This window comes from Semicossyphus pulcher, unplaced genomic scaffold (genome assembly GCF_022749685.1).
Source record: "Semicossyphus pulcher isolate SPU_LCO1_2020_fin unplaced genomic scaffold, fSemPul1.0.p SCAF_19, whole genome shotgun sequence".
Classification (NCBI taxonomy): Eukaryota; Metazoa; Chordata; class Actinopteri; order Labriformes; family Labridae; genus Semicossyphus; species Semicossyphus pulcher.
This window is the reverse complement of record NW_027211692.1, coordinates 1,802,453-1,818,150: the sequence shown is the minus strand read 5'-3', so window position 1 is coordinate 1,818,150 and position 15,698 is coordinate 1,802,453. Positions and strand designations below refer to the sequence as shown.

The 15,698-nt window shown below is 43.2% G+C and overlaps 15 non-coding genes across 15 annotated transcripts; all 15 read left to right on the top strand.

Annotated features, from left to right (window-relative positions):
- The first annotated feature begins 8,303 nt into the window (after nt 1–8,303).
- trnar-ucu (transfer RNA arginine (anticodon UCU)) lies at nt 8,304–8,395 on the top strand. The gene is given in 2 exon segments: nt 8,304–8,340; nt 8,360–8,395. It is a non-coding gene; the product is annotated as a tRNA-Arg (tRNA).
- A 340-nt stretch (nt 8,396–8,735) lies between these two features.
- trnar-ucu (transfer RNA arginine (anticodon UCU)) lies at nt 8,736–8,827 on the top strand. Its single transcript is given in 2 exon segments — nt 8,736–8,772; nt 8,792–8,827. It is a non-coding gene; the product is annotated as a tRNA-Arg (tRNA).
- Nucleotides 8,828–9,171: 344 nt separating this feature from the next.
- Nucleotides 9,172–9,263, top strand: trnar-ucu (transfer RNA arginine (anticodon UCU)). The gene is given in 2 exon segments: nt 9,172–9,208; nt 9,228–9,263. It is a non-coding gene; the product is annotated as a tRNA-Arg (tRNA).
- A 340-nt stretch (nt 9,264–9,603) lies between these two features.
- trnar-ucu (transfer RNA arginine (anticodon UCU)) lies at nt 9,604–9,695 on the top strand. Its single transcript is given in 2 exon segments — nt 9,604–9,640; nt 9,660–9,695. It is a non-coding gene; the product is annotated as a tRNA-Arg (tRNA).
- A 344-nt stretch (nt 9,696–10,039) lies between these two features.
- Nucleotides 10,040–10,131, top strand: trnar-ucu (transfer RNA arginine (anticodon UCU)). The gene is given in 2 exon segments: nt 10,040–10,076; nt 10,096–10,131. It is a non-coding gene; the product is annotated as a tRNA-Arg (tRNA).
- A 340-nt stretch (nt 10,132–10,471) lies between these two features.
- trnar-ucu (transfer RNA arginine (anticodon UCU)) lies at nt 10,472–10,563 on the top strand. The gene is given in 2 exon segments: nt 10,472–10,508; nt 10,528–10,563. It is a non-coding gene; the product is annotated as a tRNA-Arg (tRNA).
- Nucleotides 10,564–10,907: 344 nt separating this feature from the next.
- trnar-ucu (transfer RNA arginine (anticodon UCU)) lies at nt 10,908–10,999 on the top strand. The gene is given in 2 exon segments: nt 10,908–10,944; nt 10,964–10,999. It is a non-coding gene; the product is annotated as a tRNA-Arg (tRNA).
- A 340-nt stretch (nt 11,000–11,339) lies between these two features.
- trnar-ucu (transfer RNA arginine (anticodon UCU)) lies at nt 11,340–11,431 on the top strand. Its single transcript is given in 2 exon segments — nt 11,340–11,376; nt 11,396–11,431. It is a non-coding gene; the product is annotated as a tRNA-Arg (tRNA).
- A 344-nt stretch (nt 11,432–11,775) lies between these two features.
- On the top strand, nt 11,776–11,867 carry trnar-ucu (transfer RNA arginine (anticodon UCU)). Its single transcript is given in 2 exon segments — nt 11,776–11,812; nt 11,832–11,867. It is a non-coding gene; the product is annotated as a tRNA-Arg (tRNA).
- Nucleotides 11,868–12,209: 342 nt separating this feature from the next.
- trnar-ucu (transfer RNA arginine (anticodon UCU)) lies at nt 12,210–12,301 on the top strand. Its single transcript is given in 2 exon segments — nt 12,210–12,246; nt 12,266–12,301. It is a non-coding gene; the product is annotated as a tRNA-Arg (tRNA).
- Nucleotides 12,302–12,645: 344 nt separating this feature from the next.
- trnar-ucu (transfer RNA arginine (anticodon UCU)) lies at nt 12,646–12,737 on the top strand. The gene is given in 2 exon segments: nt 12,646–12,682; nt 12,702–12,737. It is a non-coding gene; the product is annotated as a tRNA-Arg (tRNA).
- A 342-nt stretch (nt 12,738–13,079) lies between these two features.
- On the top strand, nt 13,080–13,171 carry trnar-ucu (transfer RNA arginine (anticodon UCU)). Its single transcript is given in 2 exon segments — nt 13,080–13,116; nt 13,136–13,171. It is a non-coding gene; the product is annotated as a tRNA-Arg (tRNA).
- Nucleotides 13,172–13,515: 344 nt separating this feature from the next.
- Nucleotides 13,516–13,607, top strand: trnar-ucu (transfer RNA arginine (anticodon UCU)). Its single transcript is given in 2 exon segments — nt 13,516–13,552; nt 13,572–13,607. It is a non-coding gene; the product is annotated as a tRNA-Arg (tRNA).
- A 342-nt stretch (nt 13,608–13,949) lies between these two features.
- On the top strand, nt 13,950–14,041 carry trnar-ucu (transfer RNA arginine (anticodon UCU)). The gene is given in 2 exon segments: nt 13,950–13,986; nt 14,006–14,041. It is a non-coding gene; the product is annotated as a tRNA-Arg (tRNA).
- A 342-nt stretch (nt 14,042–14,383) lies between these two features.
- Nucleotides 14,384–14,475, top strand: trnar-ucu (transfer RNA arginine (anticodon UCU)). The gene is given in 2 exon segments: nt 14,384–14,420; nt 14,440–14,475. It is a non-coding gene; the product is annotated as a tRNA-Arg (tRNA).
- The last annotated feature ends 1,223 nt before the right edge of the window (nt 14,476–15,698 follow it).

Genomic DNA, 15,698 nt, shown 5'->3' with positions numbered 1-15,698 from the left:
CATAATAATGTAATAATGTCCTTAATGGTAAATTCTTTTGGGGTCAAAATCTTTTGGAATTGCTCCAGTAGATTGCTTCAGCCGGCAGCTGAGAAACAGGCTGTGATGGCTGCAACGTCATCTTGTTTCCACTGACAGGCTCAGATTGTTGTTCTGTGTCTGACAACATGACAGAAAGGATCCCTACAGAGATCCAGCTTTTTGTTCAATCATATGAGGCCTTATTTTAAGCCAATAATCGTTGATACATCGCTCTCTCTTCAAAGCAACCAGACTCCATTTACAAAAACAGTAATTTAACACAGAAGTTGATGGTCTCACCCTCCCCACCTGCCTCGACGACGTGTATTTTTGTGATGTGCTGGATTTGAGCGAGCCATTTAAATAATGAAAGTCATTCAACAGTACAAACACAGCAGCAATCCCAGGCATACTTCTGGCAGTGCAAGGTTCCACTTATGGGCAATGGGTGCAATTAGCTGCCTGCTTAACAAACCATGTCAACACGGGGCCACTCTCTGGCACTAAAGTGAGGAAGTCCTTCCCAAAAGCCTCTTGAGTCATCTTGACAAGGTTTAGAACAGTAATACATCATTTTTAATGACTCGATTTACTTAACTTTACATCTTCTATCAAACACACTGATGGCTAATGCAGGTCCCTAAAAAAGGCATGACATGGCTCCACCAGGCACCAGTATTACCTGTGTGAAAATACTGAATGTGGCAGAATTTCATGAGAGGAACAAATAAAGGTGTTGGTGAAAGTGCTCAAAAATAATGTTTCACTGGAGAGAAATACGACTTTCATCTGTTTCCTTTGATGTGAAAATCTGCTCTGCCGATACCGAGGCACAAAGCCAAACCTCTGAATCTAAAATAGACCAAACAGCCACCGAGCAGAGCGGAGGTCATGTTTGAGCTAATTTGGTCATTTGGCTCCATTTTAAAGCCGGACCGAGCCTTGTTTGGGAAACCAGGATAGCATGATCCATAACAAGAGGAATATTGTTACATCCATTTTGTTCCTGCACCGAAGAAACCAGAAACCGTCCTCATCAGCTAAATTCAGAGACTCAGTTGACCCCGTTTACTGGCTTTAGAGAGGAAGCAGGTTCACCTTCTGGGCCCTGTGGGAGCCGTGCTGGGCCTGTTTGACCTCATTTGACTCTTCAGTGTGAACTAGGATAGCCCTGTTGTACACTAACTGCTGATGATCTCTGCATAGATAACACTGGCCCTGTAACAAGACCCAGGCCAGGTTTGACCCTTTGTATAGAAGCCAGGTTAGCTTTGGTTCATCTTGGATGAAGTGCAGGAAAGCTTGTTCGGCTCCTCTGACATTCAGCCTTGTTTTACTGGCTGGACCTCTTGATGATGCTGATACCTGCCAGTAAATCTACCATCATAACATCCCATAATATCCTCGTAATTAGCATGTCAGACTTGGTTTAATGCCTGTCTTTGTCGTATTCTGATGTAAAGTGGGTTGCATTAGAGGGGGTTGTACTAATGTCTGGTTCTGGTGTCAGAGCAGCCAGCAGAATGGAGCCAAGCTACCGTCTGTGTTGATCACGTTCTTCTTCTCTGCTTCCACCACAACGCGGCTAAAACACCCACTCGTACTGTACACCACAATCTAGACCAAACCAGCCTTATCTGGATCTCTGGGGTCGGCTAGAGACCCAGTTCAACTTGACCCTGCAGGAACAAGCAGGTAAGTACTGTTGAGCCCCATGTGGATGCAGGCCTGCCTTGTTCTCTGAGGTTCAGGCCTGCATTAGCCCTACCAATCCGCCTGCAGTGAGTCCTAACAGGTTATATGTGCCATTTACCTGGATGTGAAGATAAAATGAAGTTCTACATCCTGTCTCATAGCTGTAAAACCTCTGCACAGTGTTTTGTAGTTTGTGAATGTTGAGCCGCTTTCAGCTCAAACATGGCAGCAAATCACCAAACTGTAGCTCTGGATTCTTTGGCCTGATCGGCCCTGAAGTACAAGCAGACTAAGTGAGAGTGTTTCAGCGCAGAGAGCTGGTGAGCTGCAGGTAACAGCAGTCATAAAGCTGCAGGTAGCAGGCTATTTAATGGTGTAATAACATTATGTGTTGTTATGGTCGTCAGAGGAGACATTAGCCTGCAGATGTTAGCTACAGAGAGTCCGCGTGGACTGCTGCCATGGGGGGGGGGGGGGGGGGGGGGGGCCTTGGGATATAATGAAGGTAATGTGACTCATAATGAAGCCCAGCAGCCTCAGCAACTCTAATGCAACACTAATAAAACACATTAACTCTTTTCAAACAGTCTTATCAGCTCAGGAGCTGCTTCACTTATTCTTTCACTCAACTCATCCATCGCTTCTCCTCTGATTCTCTCCTCCCTGTCGCTGCACACTCAGCTCTTCTTCCCTCCTCCCACACCCGTCTTACTCTCAGCTGTTCAATATTTACTCTCTGTTTTCCAAAGGGACTAGTCTCTGGGCTCATTATTACTGCAAGTGTCACAGGATTTACCGATCGGTATAGACAGCCAGCATCGACTCACACGGCCTGTCCTCCTCAAATAAGATTCTTTATCTGGATCCAAACGTGTGAAAGAAGCATGTCAAAGATATTCTGACACTCGGATCTATGAGAGCTTTATTTTGATAATCACATTTTCATTTAAGTTTCAGGTGAGCACAGGGTCATACTGGTCTCATGGTATAACTCTGCCTCTCAGGTAACAGTTAACAAGCAGCCCAGGTCACTGTAGTGAAACTGTAGCCACAGATCCGTGACATGTGACACGGTTACAGTGCAGAATCTGCAGCTCGGTCACCTGATCTCATGACATCATCTGGGTTTCTGCGATACTGTAAACCTCCATTCAGAGTCTATGCGGGACGTGACCTGAGCAGATAACACAATTGTATTAGATGACCCTGCGGCCACAAGAGCCGGACCAATTCAAAAAGTATTCACATGAAATCTGACACACAGCTGCTCTTTAAGACGGACGTAGGATCGACCTCAGACTCTTTAACATGTCAGTATTTATTTTGCTTCAGTCGGGCATATTGCAAAACCTTCGATTAAACAAACGGATGCAAAGTGTATCCCACACAGAAAGCTCCTGCAGCGTTCTGTTCCCGAGTAGCAGAGTAGAGGAGGAACGGCGAGAGGAGACGTAACTAACACTAACACTACAGTCATTGAACTTTCCATCAGCGTGAATATCTGCTTCAGACCGACACAAGAAGCTGTTCTGCTGCAGACTGAGCCCACCTGAGGGTCCAACACGCCAAGGACACAAGGTAAAGGTGTGTGTCGGGTAGAGGAAGGGGCGGGACAACAATACTGCGGCTCCACCAGCCGATCTCTGCTGCACACACTCTGGAGACAAATTTGGAAGATGGCAGCGCCATCCGGGAGGATTCTGGTCTTAATTTTGTACCACAAGAGGAGGTGAAGGCGCGTAAAAATATTCTTTAATGAAACAAGAATGTAGAGTCAGAAGTTGCAGTTCCTCTCATGCACACAAGGTGCTGCTCAAACAGTTAAAGACAACAGAAAATTAATTAGGTCTAATGTTGAGGATTTGAATAAATACATTGTAGTAAAGAGTAAGTGAAAATGGACCTGTTTTGATACTGTCTGTGTTACATGCAGGCAGGCTGTGCTGTTTTAAATCAGCAGAAAAGCATCACTGCCAGTAAACGAGCGAGCCATCGCTGACTGTCATATGAATATTTAAAGTATTAACAGACCTTTGTGAAGCTCAGAGGCTTTGAGCTGCGTCGGAAAACAGCGGTGCCCTATTTTTTGTCTTCAGTGTTGTGATGATGCAACTATCTAAACACATCTCAACTTGCGACTACACAAGCCGACAAAACATCAAAAAACAGTGAAAAACGATCCGGTTTTCCTCCAACCAACAGCCAATAGAAGTGAATGTTGATAGATTATCCTGAGTGCTCTAAGCTGAAGTCACATTAGGAGAAAAACTACTCCTGCTTCGTCAGTTACCGGTGAATTCCCTGTTCGAGGTGGACGTTAACAGCCTGTGCCTGTTCAGAGCAGGCCAATTGCTTGGACAACCAAAGTGCTGCTTGAGAAGCAATCGTCTGATCTACTTGAAAATTGACACTGCACTGGCTGGGGTCTTCAACAATAAAGCCCCAAAGTGTAAAGTTGATCGGCTGAACAGTTCTTGAGATATACAGGACACTGCCATACACACATTTATACTGAGATTCCTTCCTTTTTAGATATATGAAGCTGCTACAGCGCCACCTATTGACCAAATGACACCAAATTTGCTATGGGCACTCTGACTTCATGTCTACACATGCCCACGAAATGGGGGTCCAATTGCACCAAGCGTTTAGGAGATATGTCGTTTTATATTGAATAAATTTTAAGGGAAATAAAGCAAACATGTATCAAATATCAAAAATCCCCCCAAAAAGGACTTTCCCAGCATGATGCAGTGATGTTTCTGTTCCAGAAGAAGATGCAAAAAAAACAGGTAAGGACAAAATTCTAAATAGCTGAAAATCAACATTAGATAGGTGAATTCACATCTGGATCCACAAAGTCCAGAATAATCCAGAAAAAAGTTTGTCTGAGACTTAAGATTCCACACGTAGACACAAGTTCATTGTAATAGAGCAGCTATCAACACTGCACTCCACCTGGTCGAACAGACAAGTGGTGTTTGAGATAAGAAGTTCCTTGATAGAGAGACTGGACGTAGCTGATGACGAGAATTAAACAAACCTTTGCAACACTACTTGTAACACAAAGCTGTGAACACGTGAAGAAAGCTGCACGTTCATTATCCTGATGGCTGCACATCAGAGAGGACGAGGCGTTTGTGTGTTTGGGAATTCAGCAGAGACCAGAAACACAGCGACAGGTTTAATTGTTTCTTCAGTTCAGGTGTGGCAGAGGATCAGTCTGCTGGCAGACGACCAAACAGCTCTGAGGGCTGTTGCTCTGTCACTGGGAGGAGAGACCGTTTCACCACAGAGACACATTCCTGCAGCACAACAACAACCGCCGCTGCTGCTGAGACTGAACAGCATCTGTTACAGTGTGCGTGAGGCTGTGTCAGTGTTTGTTATGGTGAGGTGTGTAGAGATAATGAGCAGGCCTGAGACATAACCCTACATGACCTGTGAGTGAAATAACTACTGGAAATGATTACAAAGCCACATAATGTTTGGATTTTAAGTCTGTTACAGTTTCCTAGAGTCCAGGTGATGCCTTCAAACGTCGAGTGTTCAAACCTCAGTCTGTTATAGTTTCCTTGATGTGCAGTAGTTAAACCAAAACATCAGTTGTAAGTGTAAACCAAGTAATTTGTGCTGAAACCTAAAAGAAAGCTGCTGACATTTTTGATTATGCTAAGGACTTGAACCTAAAACCTTTGGTAAGTTTGTTAGATGTAGGAAAAGGTCAGGGTTCAGGCTAAAGAAATACGTTAACTTCAGCTTTCACACGAGACACAAGCAGCAGCCTTCTGTGTGAAGGAGAAAGAGCTTTCTGGCAGGAGGCCCTGAAGGCTGCTGGGCATGTTATCCATGCCACCTCCACATAATGGTTGTGATGACTGATGTGAAAATGGTTTCGTGCAACAGGCATGAAATATACTTCCAAATTAAACGCATGAGTTTGATATTTGTGCTGGCGGACTGACACAGAAAAAAGGGAAATTTGTTTCCATGTACAAGTCCAAGCGTGACTTTTTTACAAACTTAAACCAAACTGTTCCACGATGTCGTCTTCAGGTTTTGTTTTGTTGCACCAACTGTTCAGAAGTAGTAAACAATCCTCCAGTTTGAGCTACAATCATAAACGTGACCCAATTATTAAAATACATGGTCAAAAATGTTGGTCAGTCGATTAATAAATGTATCTCTGTGAAGATCCAGAACGTGCTGTAAAATCCTTTTTGATTACTTATTGTTCGATCACTGTTTCTGATGCGGTCTGTCACGTTTTTGAATCAATATCTGCAGACTGTAAAGTATCTTTTGTGCCTTTGTTAATTTTAAACTTTTTATGTTGTATTGTTTGCATAATGTATCCTCACGTTTCTGGAAAGTGCAGCCCTGCTACCTCAAATGTTAAATACAAGCAGATATTTGAAAATGACAAGTGTTTCCATTCACAAAGCCTGAATCTTACTGCTTCTCTCTAACTGAATCAATATGGATTCAAGCTACATCCTATTCCCACACATCGATCAGACTAATGCAGTTCAGTCCATCATATCACCACTAAATCAAACACAAATCAGTGTAGTATATTGATAAATAAATAAATAAGAAGATTGAGATCGACTCCTCCACTATCTGCCCCAGACCACCATGTGCGATACCTGTCACTGTAACCATGGCATCACAGGGACCAATACACACAAACACGCATCTCTCTAAACTCCTGTCCTGGGGGCACACGGGACATTGGATACACTCCCACCGCAGCCCTGTGTCAATGAATGCCTCTGTCACACAACACACACACACACGCACGCTCACACACATAGAAAACCGGTTCCTGAACTGTAGCTACAGAGTCTAAATTGCCACCCTCACGGTCTCACGTGAGGCTACGTGTTTCCTGAAAAGAGCGTGCGCTTAAATTAACTAAAAACGAACAGGAGTTTCAGTTCAGCAGACATTTGAAACGTGATAACATGCAGGTAGAAACAGCCTAACAAACCGGAAACAGCATCAGAACGGGTTAAAATTGCGCGTTAAGATTTGAAAGACGCGATGAACGTGAGCTTAATAACGTCCGTTAATGGTTGACTCACCGGCTGGTCGATTAGCGTTCGTTCCAGGAAAAGTGAAACACGTCCGACTTTGAAGGGGGGAAACACTTCCGGAGATCCAAGTAAAGTCTCAGCGTGTAATCGGCTGGTACCTGAGTGATAAAAGTCACCTGCAGCGTTGAGCTCTCCTCAGTCTGCAGCAGGAAAACACACTGACGAGCAGCAGGTAACCCGAAGCTACCTGCTGCAGGTAGGTTACAGGCCACGCCCACTGTGAACCCTTCCACACAGACACACACACCTGCAGCTGCTCACCTGAGCTTTTTCCTGCGTTCCAATCAGCTTCTTCTATAAAGCCTCCTTCACATCTTTACAGAGAATAAAGTGTACTTTTACATCCTTGATAACGTCTATGATTACGTCCTTACTTGTTTCACTCATATATTCTGTTATAACAACCAATCAAAGTGTATGTTTATAAAAGGAAACACTGAAGGACACACAGAAGTGGAGATGATTTTGGAATGGGATGCAGCCCTGCTGGCCTACTTCACAATGATAATGAAACCATAAACGCATAAAACTTGTGGATTAATTTTTCATTACAAAACACACCAAAGTAAAGTCTGTATAATAGTAGTGATTAAAAACAATTTAAGTAACAAAGAATCAGAACTACAATTTAATAACATAAAAGAGAACAATAGGCCCAAATACAAGAATAAAACACACCACAATAAGTTAAGCAACCAAAGAACAAAGTAAACAACAGATAATACTTAAAAACATTAAAACTAACATTAATATTGGGCTTTTTGAAACTTTGGAGGAACCAAAAAAAAAAAATTATACATAAAATCTTCAAGGAGGAAATTCAAGAGTGAAACGAAAAACACTCAGAATCTCATGAATGTGTCTTTATTATGCTGACAAATACGATCAGGATTACATTTGTCATACAGCAAATCTTTTATATAAATCATTACAATTTTGTTTTTGGACATGAAGCCGTGACTTTTTTTATAAGCCTCAATGAGGGGAATAAAGTCCTGGTGTCACTTTAGTCATATACTGTATCTCTTTGCTCAGTTGAGGTTCATGTTACTAAAAACTGTGATGATGCTAAAAGCTGTACATGACATATGGCTCTGTGGCGCAATGGATAGCGCATTGGTTTTGGGTTCCAGTCCCACCAGAGTCGGACTTTATAGATTTAACTTGATGTTGCAGACTGAAAAAATCTTGGTTGGAGAAAAGTGTTGTTATTCCTGTGAATGGAGTGTATTTGGGAACAAAAGTCACAAACTCAGATTGGGGCCTTAAATCCCACAAAAGTACCCAGATATATATGTATATCAGGGTGCGATATTTGGGAAAATGGTCAAGCCAGCTTTCTAGGACAAGTGGCTCTGTGGCGTGGTGTATTTGGGAACCAAATTCACAAAGGCAGATTTTGGGCTTGATTCCCACCAAAGTCAAGCTACGTATGTATATCAGGGTGAGATATTTGGGAAAGTCATTAAGTCAGCTGTACTGATGTATGGCTCTGTGGCGCAATGGATAGCGCATTGGACTTCTAGATTAGCACAGGAGAAGTGATTCAAAGGTTGTGGGTTCGAGTCCCACCAGAGTCGGACTTTATAGATTTACCTGGATGTTGCGCAGACTGAAAAAATCTTGGTTGGAGAAAAGTGTTGTTATTCCTGTGAATGGAGTGTATTTGGGAACAAAAGTCACAAACTCAGATTGGGCCCTTGAGTCCCACAAAAGTCCAGATATTTATATGTCAGGGTGCAATATTTCGGAAAATCATCAAGCCAGCTTTCTAGGACAAGTGGCTCTGTGGCGTGGTGTATTTGGGAACCAAATTCACAAAGGCAGATTTTGGGCTTGATTCCCACCAAAGTCAAGCTACGTATGTATATCAGGGTGAGATATTTGGGAAAGTCATCAAGTCAGCTGTGCATGACATATGGCTCTGTGGCGCAATGGATAGCGCATTGGACTTCTAGATTAGCACAGGAGAAGTGATTCAAAGGTTGTGGGTTCGAGTCCCACCAGAGTTGGACTTTATAGATTTAACTGGATGTTGCGCAGACTGAAAAAATCTTGGTTGAAGAAAAGTGTTGTTATTCCTGTGAATGGAGTGTATTTGGGAACAAAAGTCACAAACTCACACTGGGCCCTTGAGTCCCACAAAAGCACCCAGATATATATGTATATCAGGGTGCGATATTTGGGAATATGGTCAAGCCAGCTTTCTAGGACAAGTGGCTCTGTGGCGTGGTGTATTTGGGAACCAAATTCACAAAGGCAGATTTTGGGCTTGATTCCCACCAAAGTCAAGCTACGTATGTATATCAGGGTGAGATATTTGGGAAAGTCATCAAGTCAGCTGTGCATGACATATGGCTCTGTGGCGCAATGGATAGCGCATTGGACTTCTAGATTAGCACAGGAGAAGTGATTCAAAGGTTGTGGGTTCGAGTCCCACCAGAGTCGGACTTTATAGATTTAACTGGATGTTGCGCAGACTGAAAAAATCTTGGTTGAAGAAAAGTGTTGTTATTCCTGTGAATGGAGTGTATTTGGGAACAAAAGTCACAAACTCAGATTGGGGGCTTGAGTCCCACCAAAGTCCAGATATTTATATGTCAGGGTGCAATATTTCGGAAAATCATCAAGCCAGCTTTCTAGGACAAGTGGCTCTGTGGCGTGGTGTATTTGGGAACCAAATTCACAAAGGCAGATTTTGGGCTTGATTCCCACCAAAGTCAAGCTACGTATGTATATCAGGGTGAGATATTTGGGAAAGTCATCAAGTCAGCTGTGCATGACATATGGCTCTGTGGCGCAATGGATAGCGCATTGGACTTCTAGATTAGCACAGGAGAAGTGATTCAAAGGTTGTGGGTTCGAGTCCCACCAGAGTTGGACTTTATAGATTTAACTGGATGTTGCGCAGACTGAAAAAATCTTGGTTGAAGAAAAGTGTTGTTATTCCTGTGAATGGAGTGTATTTGGGAACAAAAGTCACAAACTCACACTGGGCCCTTGAGTCCCACAAAAGCACCCAGATATATATGTATATCAGGGTGCGATATTTGGGAATATGGTCAAGCCAGCTTTCTAGGACAAGTGGCTCTGTGGCGTGGTGTATTTGGGAACCAAATTCACAAAGGCAGATTTTGGGCTTGATTCCCACCAAAGTCAAGCTACGTATGTATATCAGGGTGAGATATTTGGGAAAGTCATCAAGTCAGCTGTGCATGACGTATGGCTCTGTGGCGCAATGGATAGCGCATTGGACTTCTAGATTAGCACAGGAGAAGTGATTCAAAGGTTGTGGGTTCGAGTCCCACCAGAGTCAGACTTTATAGATTTAACTGGATGTTGCGCAGACTGAAAAAATCTTGGTTGAAGAAAAGTGTTGTTATTCCTGTGAATGGAGTGTATTTGGGAACAAAAGTCACAAACTCAGATTGGGGGCTTGAGTCCCACCAAAGTCCAGATATTTATATGTCAGGGTGCAATATTTCGGAAAATCATCAAGCAAGCTTTCTAGGACAAGTGGCTCTGTGGCGTGGTGTATTTGGGAACCAAATTCACAAAGGCAGATTTTGGGCTTGATTCCCACCAAAGTCAAGCTACGTATGTATATCAGGGTGAGATATTTGGGAAAGTCATCAAGTCAGCTGTGCATGACATATGGCTCTGTGGCGCAATGGATAGCGCATTGGACTTCTAGATTAGCACAGGAGAAGTGATTCAAAGGTTGTGGGTTCGAGTCCCACCAGAGTCAGACTTTATAGATTTAACTGGATGTTGCGCAGACTGAAAAAATCTTGGTTGGAGAAAAGTGTTGTTATTCCTGTGAATGGAGTGTATTTGGGAACAAAAGTCACAAACTCAGACTGGGCCCTTGAGTCCCACAAAAGCACCCAGATATATATGTATATCAGGGTGCGATATTTGGGAATATGGTCAAGCCAGCTTTCTAGGACAAGTGGCTCTGTGGCGTGGTGTATTTGGGAACCAAATTCACAAAGGCAGATTTTGGGCTTGATTCCCACCAAAGTCAAGCTACGTATGTATATCAGGGTGAGATATTTGGGAAAGTCATCAAGTCAGCTGTGCATGACGTATGGCTCTGTGGCGCAATGGATAGCGCATTGGACTTCTAGATTAGCACAGGAGAAGTTATTCAAAGGTTGTGGGTTCGAGTCCCACCAGAGTCGGACTTTATAGATTTAACTGGATGTTGCGCAGACTGAAAAAATCTTGGTTGGAGAAAAGTGTTGTTATTCCTGTGAATGGAGTGTATTTGGGAACAAAAGTCACAAACTCAGATTGGGGGCTTGAGTCCCACCAAAGTCCAGATATTTATATGTCAGGGTGCAATATTTCGGAAAATCATCAAGCAAGCTTTCTAGGACAAGTGGCTCTGTGGCGTGGTGTATTTGGGAACCAAATTCACAAAGGCAGATTTTGGGCTTGATTCCCACCAAAGTCAAGCTACGTATGTATATCAGGGTGAGATATTTGGGAAAGTCATCAAGTCAGCTGTGCATGACATATGGCTCTGTGGCGCAATGGATAGCGCATTGGACTTCTAGATTAGCACAGGAGAAGTGATTCAAAGGTTGTGGGTTCGAGTCCCACCAGAGTCAGACTTTATAGATTTAACTGGATGTTGCGCAGACTGAAAAAATCTTGGTTGGAGAAAAGTGTTGTTATTCCTGTGAATGGAGTGTATTTGGGAACAAAAGTCACAAACTCACACTGGGCCCTTGAGTCCCACAAAAGCACCCAGATATATATGTATATCAGGGTGCGATATTTGGGAATATGGTCAAGCCAGCTTTCTAGGACAAGTGGCTCTGTGGCGTGGTGTATTTGGGAACCAAATTCACAAAGGCAGATTTTGGGCTTGATTCCCACCAAAGTCAAGCTACGTATGTATATCAGGGTGAGATATTTGGGAAAGTCATCAAGTCAGCTGTGCATGACGTATGGCTCTGTGGCGCAATGGATAGCGCATTGGACTTCTAGATTAGCACAGGAGAAGTTATTCAAAGGTTGTGGGTTCGAGTCCCACCAGAGTCGGACTTTATAGATTTAACTGGATGTTGCGCAGACTGAAAAAATCTTGGTTGGAGAAAAGTGTTGTTATTCCTGTGAATGGAGTGTATTTGGGAACAAAAGTCACAAACTCACACTGGGCCCTTGAGTCCCACAAAAGCACCCAGATATTTATATGTCAGGGTGCAATATTTCGGAAAATCATCAAGCAAGCTTTCTAGGACAAGTGGCTCTGTGGCGTGGTGTATTTGGGAACCAAATTCACAAAGGCAGATTTTGGGCTTGATTCCCACCAAAGTCAAGCTACGTATGTATATCAGGGTGAGATATTTGGGAAAGTCATCAAGTCAGCTGTGCATGACATATGGCTCTGTGGCGCAATGGATAGCGCATTGGACTTCTAGATTAGCACAGGAGAAGTGATTCAAAGGTTGTGGGTTCGAGTCCCACCAGAGTCAGACTTTATAGATTTAACTGGATGTTGCGCAGACTGAAAAAATCTTGGTTGGAGAAAAGTGTTGTTATTCCTGTGAATGGAGTGTATTTGGGAACAAAAGTCACAAACTCACACTGGGCCCTTGAGTCCCACAAAAGCACCCAGATATATATGTATATCAGGGTGCGATATTTGGGAATATGGTCAAGCCAGCTTTCTAGGACAAGTGGCTCTGTGGCGTGGTGTATTTGGGAACCAAATTCACAAAGGCAGATTTTGGGCTTGATTCCCACCAAAGTCAAGCTACGTATGTATATCAGGGTGAGATATTTGGGAAAGTCATCAAGTCAGCTTTGCATGACGTATGGCTCTGTGGCACAATGGATAGCGCATTGGACTTCTAGATTAGCACAGGAGAAGTTATTCAAAGGTTGTGGGTTCGAGTCCCACCAGAGTCGGACTTTATAGATTTAACTGGATGTTGCGCAGACTGAAAAAATCTTGGTTGGAGAAAAGTGTTGTTATTCCTGTGAATGGAGTGTATTTGGGAACAAAAGTCACAAACTCACACTGGGCCCTTGAGTCCCACAAAAGCACCCAGATATTTATATGTCAGGGTGCGATATTTGGGAAAATCATCAAGCAAGCTTTCTAGGACAAGTGGCTCTGTGGCGTGGTGTATTTGGGAACCAAATTCACAAAGGCAGATTTTGGGCTTGATTCCCACCAAAGTCAAGCTACGTATGTATATCAGGGTGAGATATTTGGGAAAGTCATCAAGTCAGCTGTGCATGACGTAAGGCTCTGTGGCGCAATGGATAGCGCGTTGGACTTCTAGATTAGCACAGGAGAAGTGATTCAAAGGTTGTGGGTTCGAGTCCCACCAGAGTCGGACTCTATAGATTCAACTGGATGTTGCGCAGACTGAAAAAATCTTGGTTGGAGAAAAGTGTTGTTATTCCTGTGAATGGAGTGTATTTGGGAACAAAAGTCACAAACTCAGATTGGGCCCTTGAGTCCCACAAAAGCACCCAGATATATATGTATATCAGGGTGCGATATTTGGGAAAATGGTCAAGCCAGCTTTCTAGGACAAGTGGCTCTGTGGCGTGGTGTATTTGGGAACCAAATTCACAAAGGCAGATTTTGGGCTTGATTCCCACCAAAGTCAAGCTACGTATGTATATCAGGGTGAGATATTTGGGAAAATCATCAAGTCAGCTGTACACAACGTAAGGCTCTGTGGCGCAATGGATAGCGCATTGGACTTCTAGATTAGCACAGGAGAAGTGATTCAAAGGTTGTGGGTTCGAGTCCCACCAGAGTCAGACTTTATAGATTTAACTGGATGTTGTGCAGACTGAAAAAATCTTGGTTGGAGAAAAGTGTTGTTATTCCTGTGAATGGAGTGTATTTGGGAACAAAAGTCACAAACTCACACTGGGCCCTTGAGTCCCACAAAAGCACCCAGATATTTATATGTCAGGGTGCGATATTTGGGAAAATCATCAAGCCAGCTTTCTAGGACAAGTGGCTCTGTGGCGTGGTGTATTTGGGAACCAAATTCACAAAGGCAGATTTTGGGCTTGATTCCCACCAAAGTCAAGCTACGTATGTATATCAGGGTGAGATATTTGGGAAAGTCATCAAGTCAGCTGTGAATGACATATGGCTCTGTGGCGCAATGGATAGCGCATCGGACTTCTAGATTAGCACAGGAGAAGTGATTCAAAGGTTGTGGGTTCGAGTCCCACCAGAGTCGGACTTTATAGATTTAACTGGATGTTGTGCAGACTGAAAAAATCTTGGTTGGAGAAAAGTGTTGTTATTCCTGTGAATGGAGTGTATTTGGGAACAAAAGTCACAAACTCACACTGGGCCCTTGAGTCCCACAAAAGCACCCAGATATTTATATGTCAGGGTGCGATATTTGGGAAAATCATCAAGCAAGCTTTCTAAGACAAGTGGCTCTGTGGCGTGGTGTATTTTGCAACCAAATTCACAATGTCAGATTTTGGGCTTGATTCCCACCAAAGTCAAGCTACGTATGTATATCAGGGTGAGATATTTGGGAAAGTCATCAAGTCAGCTGTGCATGACGTAAGGCTCTGTGGCGCAATGGATAGCGCATTGGACTTCTAGATTAGCACAGGAGAAGTGATTCAAAGGTTGTGGGTTCGAGTCCCACCAGAGTCGGACTTTATAGATTTAACTGGATGTTGCGCAGACTGAAAAAATCTTGGTTGGAGAAAAGTGTTGTTATTCCTGTGAATGGAGTGTATTTGGGAACAAAAGTCACAAACTCAGATTGTGGGCTTGAGTCCCACCAAAGTCCAGATCTATATGTAAATCATGCATTCTAAAAGATTAAATTCTTTTTTGAAAGATGAATTTCTCGATGCAGTGCATCTTACTTCAGTGACTGCCGGTAGACTTGAGATGCAGAGGTTTACAAGACACACAGACGCAGTCACAAACACGCCTCTCACATGCAAATTCTGACACAAACATTGAAGCATAAAACAAATCCACCTGACACTCATGAGACACAACAAAATCAAAGCCTCTTTTTTATATATCTGTGTGTGTGTGTGTGTGTGTCTACATGTGTGTCTTATTTGCATATATGTAAATGAACTCACACACGCTCAGCCATAGATTGCTGCTGAGACTTTATCTCTATGCAATTATGTAAATGAGGCCTTGTGTTGTAGTACAGTTACGTAAATGCCGTATTTCAAAAAGAGGTTTAGCAGGAAATTACATAAGGCGCTGGTTCTGAGGCTATTTACAGCCGCAATGAACAGCGCTCTGCCGACACAATCACACCAAGACAATGTGCAGTGTTTATGGCCACGAGTAAAGAGGGAATTCATCAGCAGACACGAGCCAAGGAGCTGGCAAATTCAAGTTGATGGCTGCTTAGTTCATCATTGCCACCAGTAATTGAGAGACTTTGGAGTTCAAATGGTTTCGAGCCACTGTTGAAATGTTAAACTCATGGCTTCCTGATATTACACATGCAATGACTCACAATGTAAATGTTTGGATTCGAACCCTTCGCTTGGCATCAGTCCCTTCCTGTGTGGATCTCATTTTTCACATTGACAGCAGAATTGAGGATGTGACACTCTGCTGCTCAGATATCTGATTTTTTGGCCCACAACAGTTGTTTACATAAACATCTTGCCAAGTGTGGCTTTGAGTGGCCACTGAGCCGAGTAGCTGACGTTGCCGTGGCCCGTCTGCCTGCTTTCACACTCTGTCTGGCTGACTGTCAGTGAATACTCGTCATAGTCATTCAGGAGTCTCCAAGCAAATCTGGTTTATTTGGTTTCCATTATTTCTGTCTGTTCTTGATGTGCTCTTTTTCTATTCTTTTCGTTTCGTTTTTTAGTTTTCCTTTATTTGTTACGTGA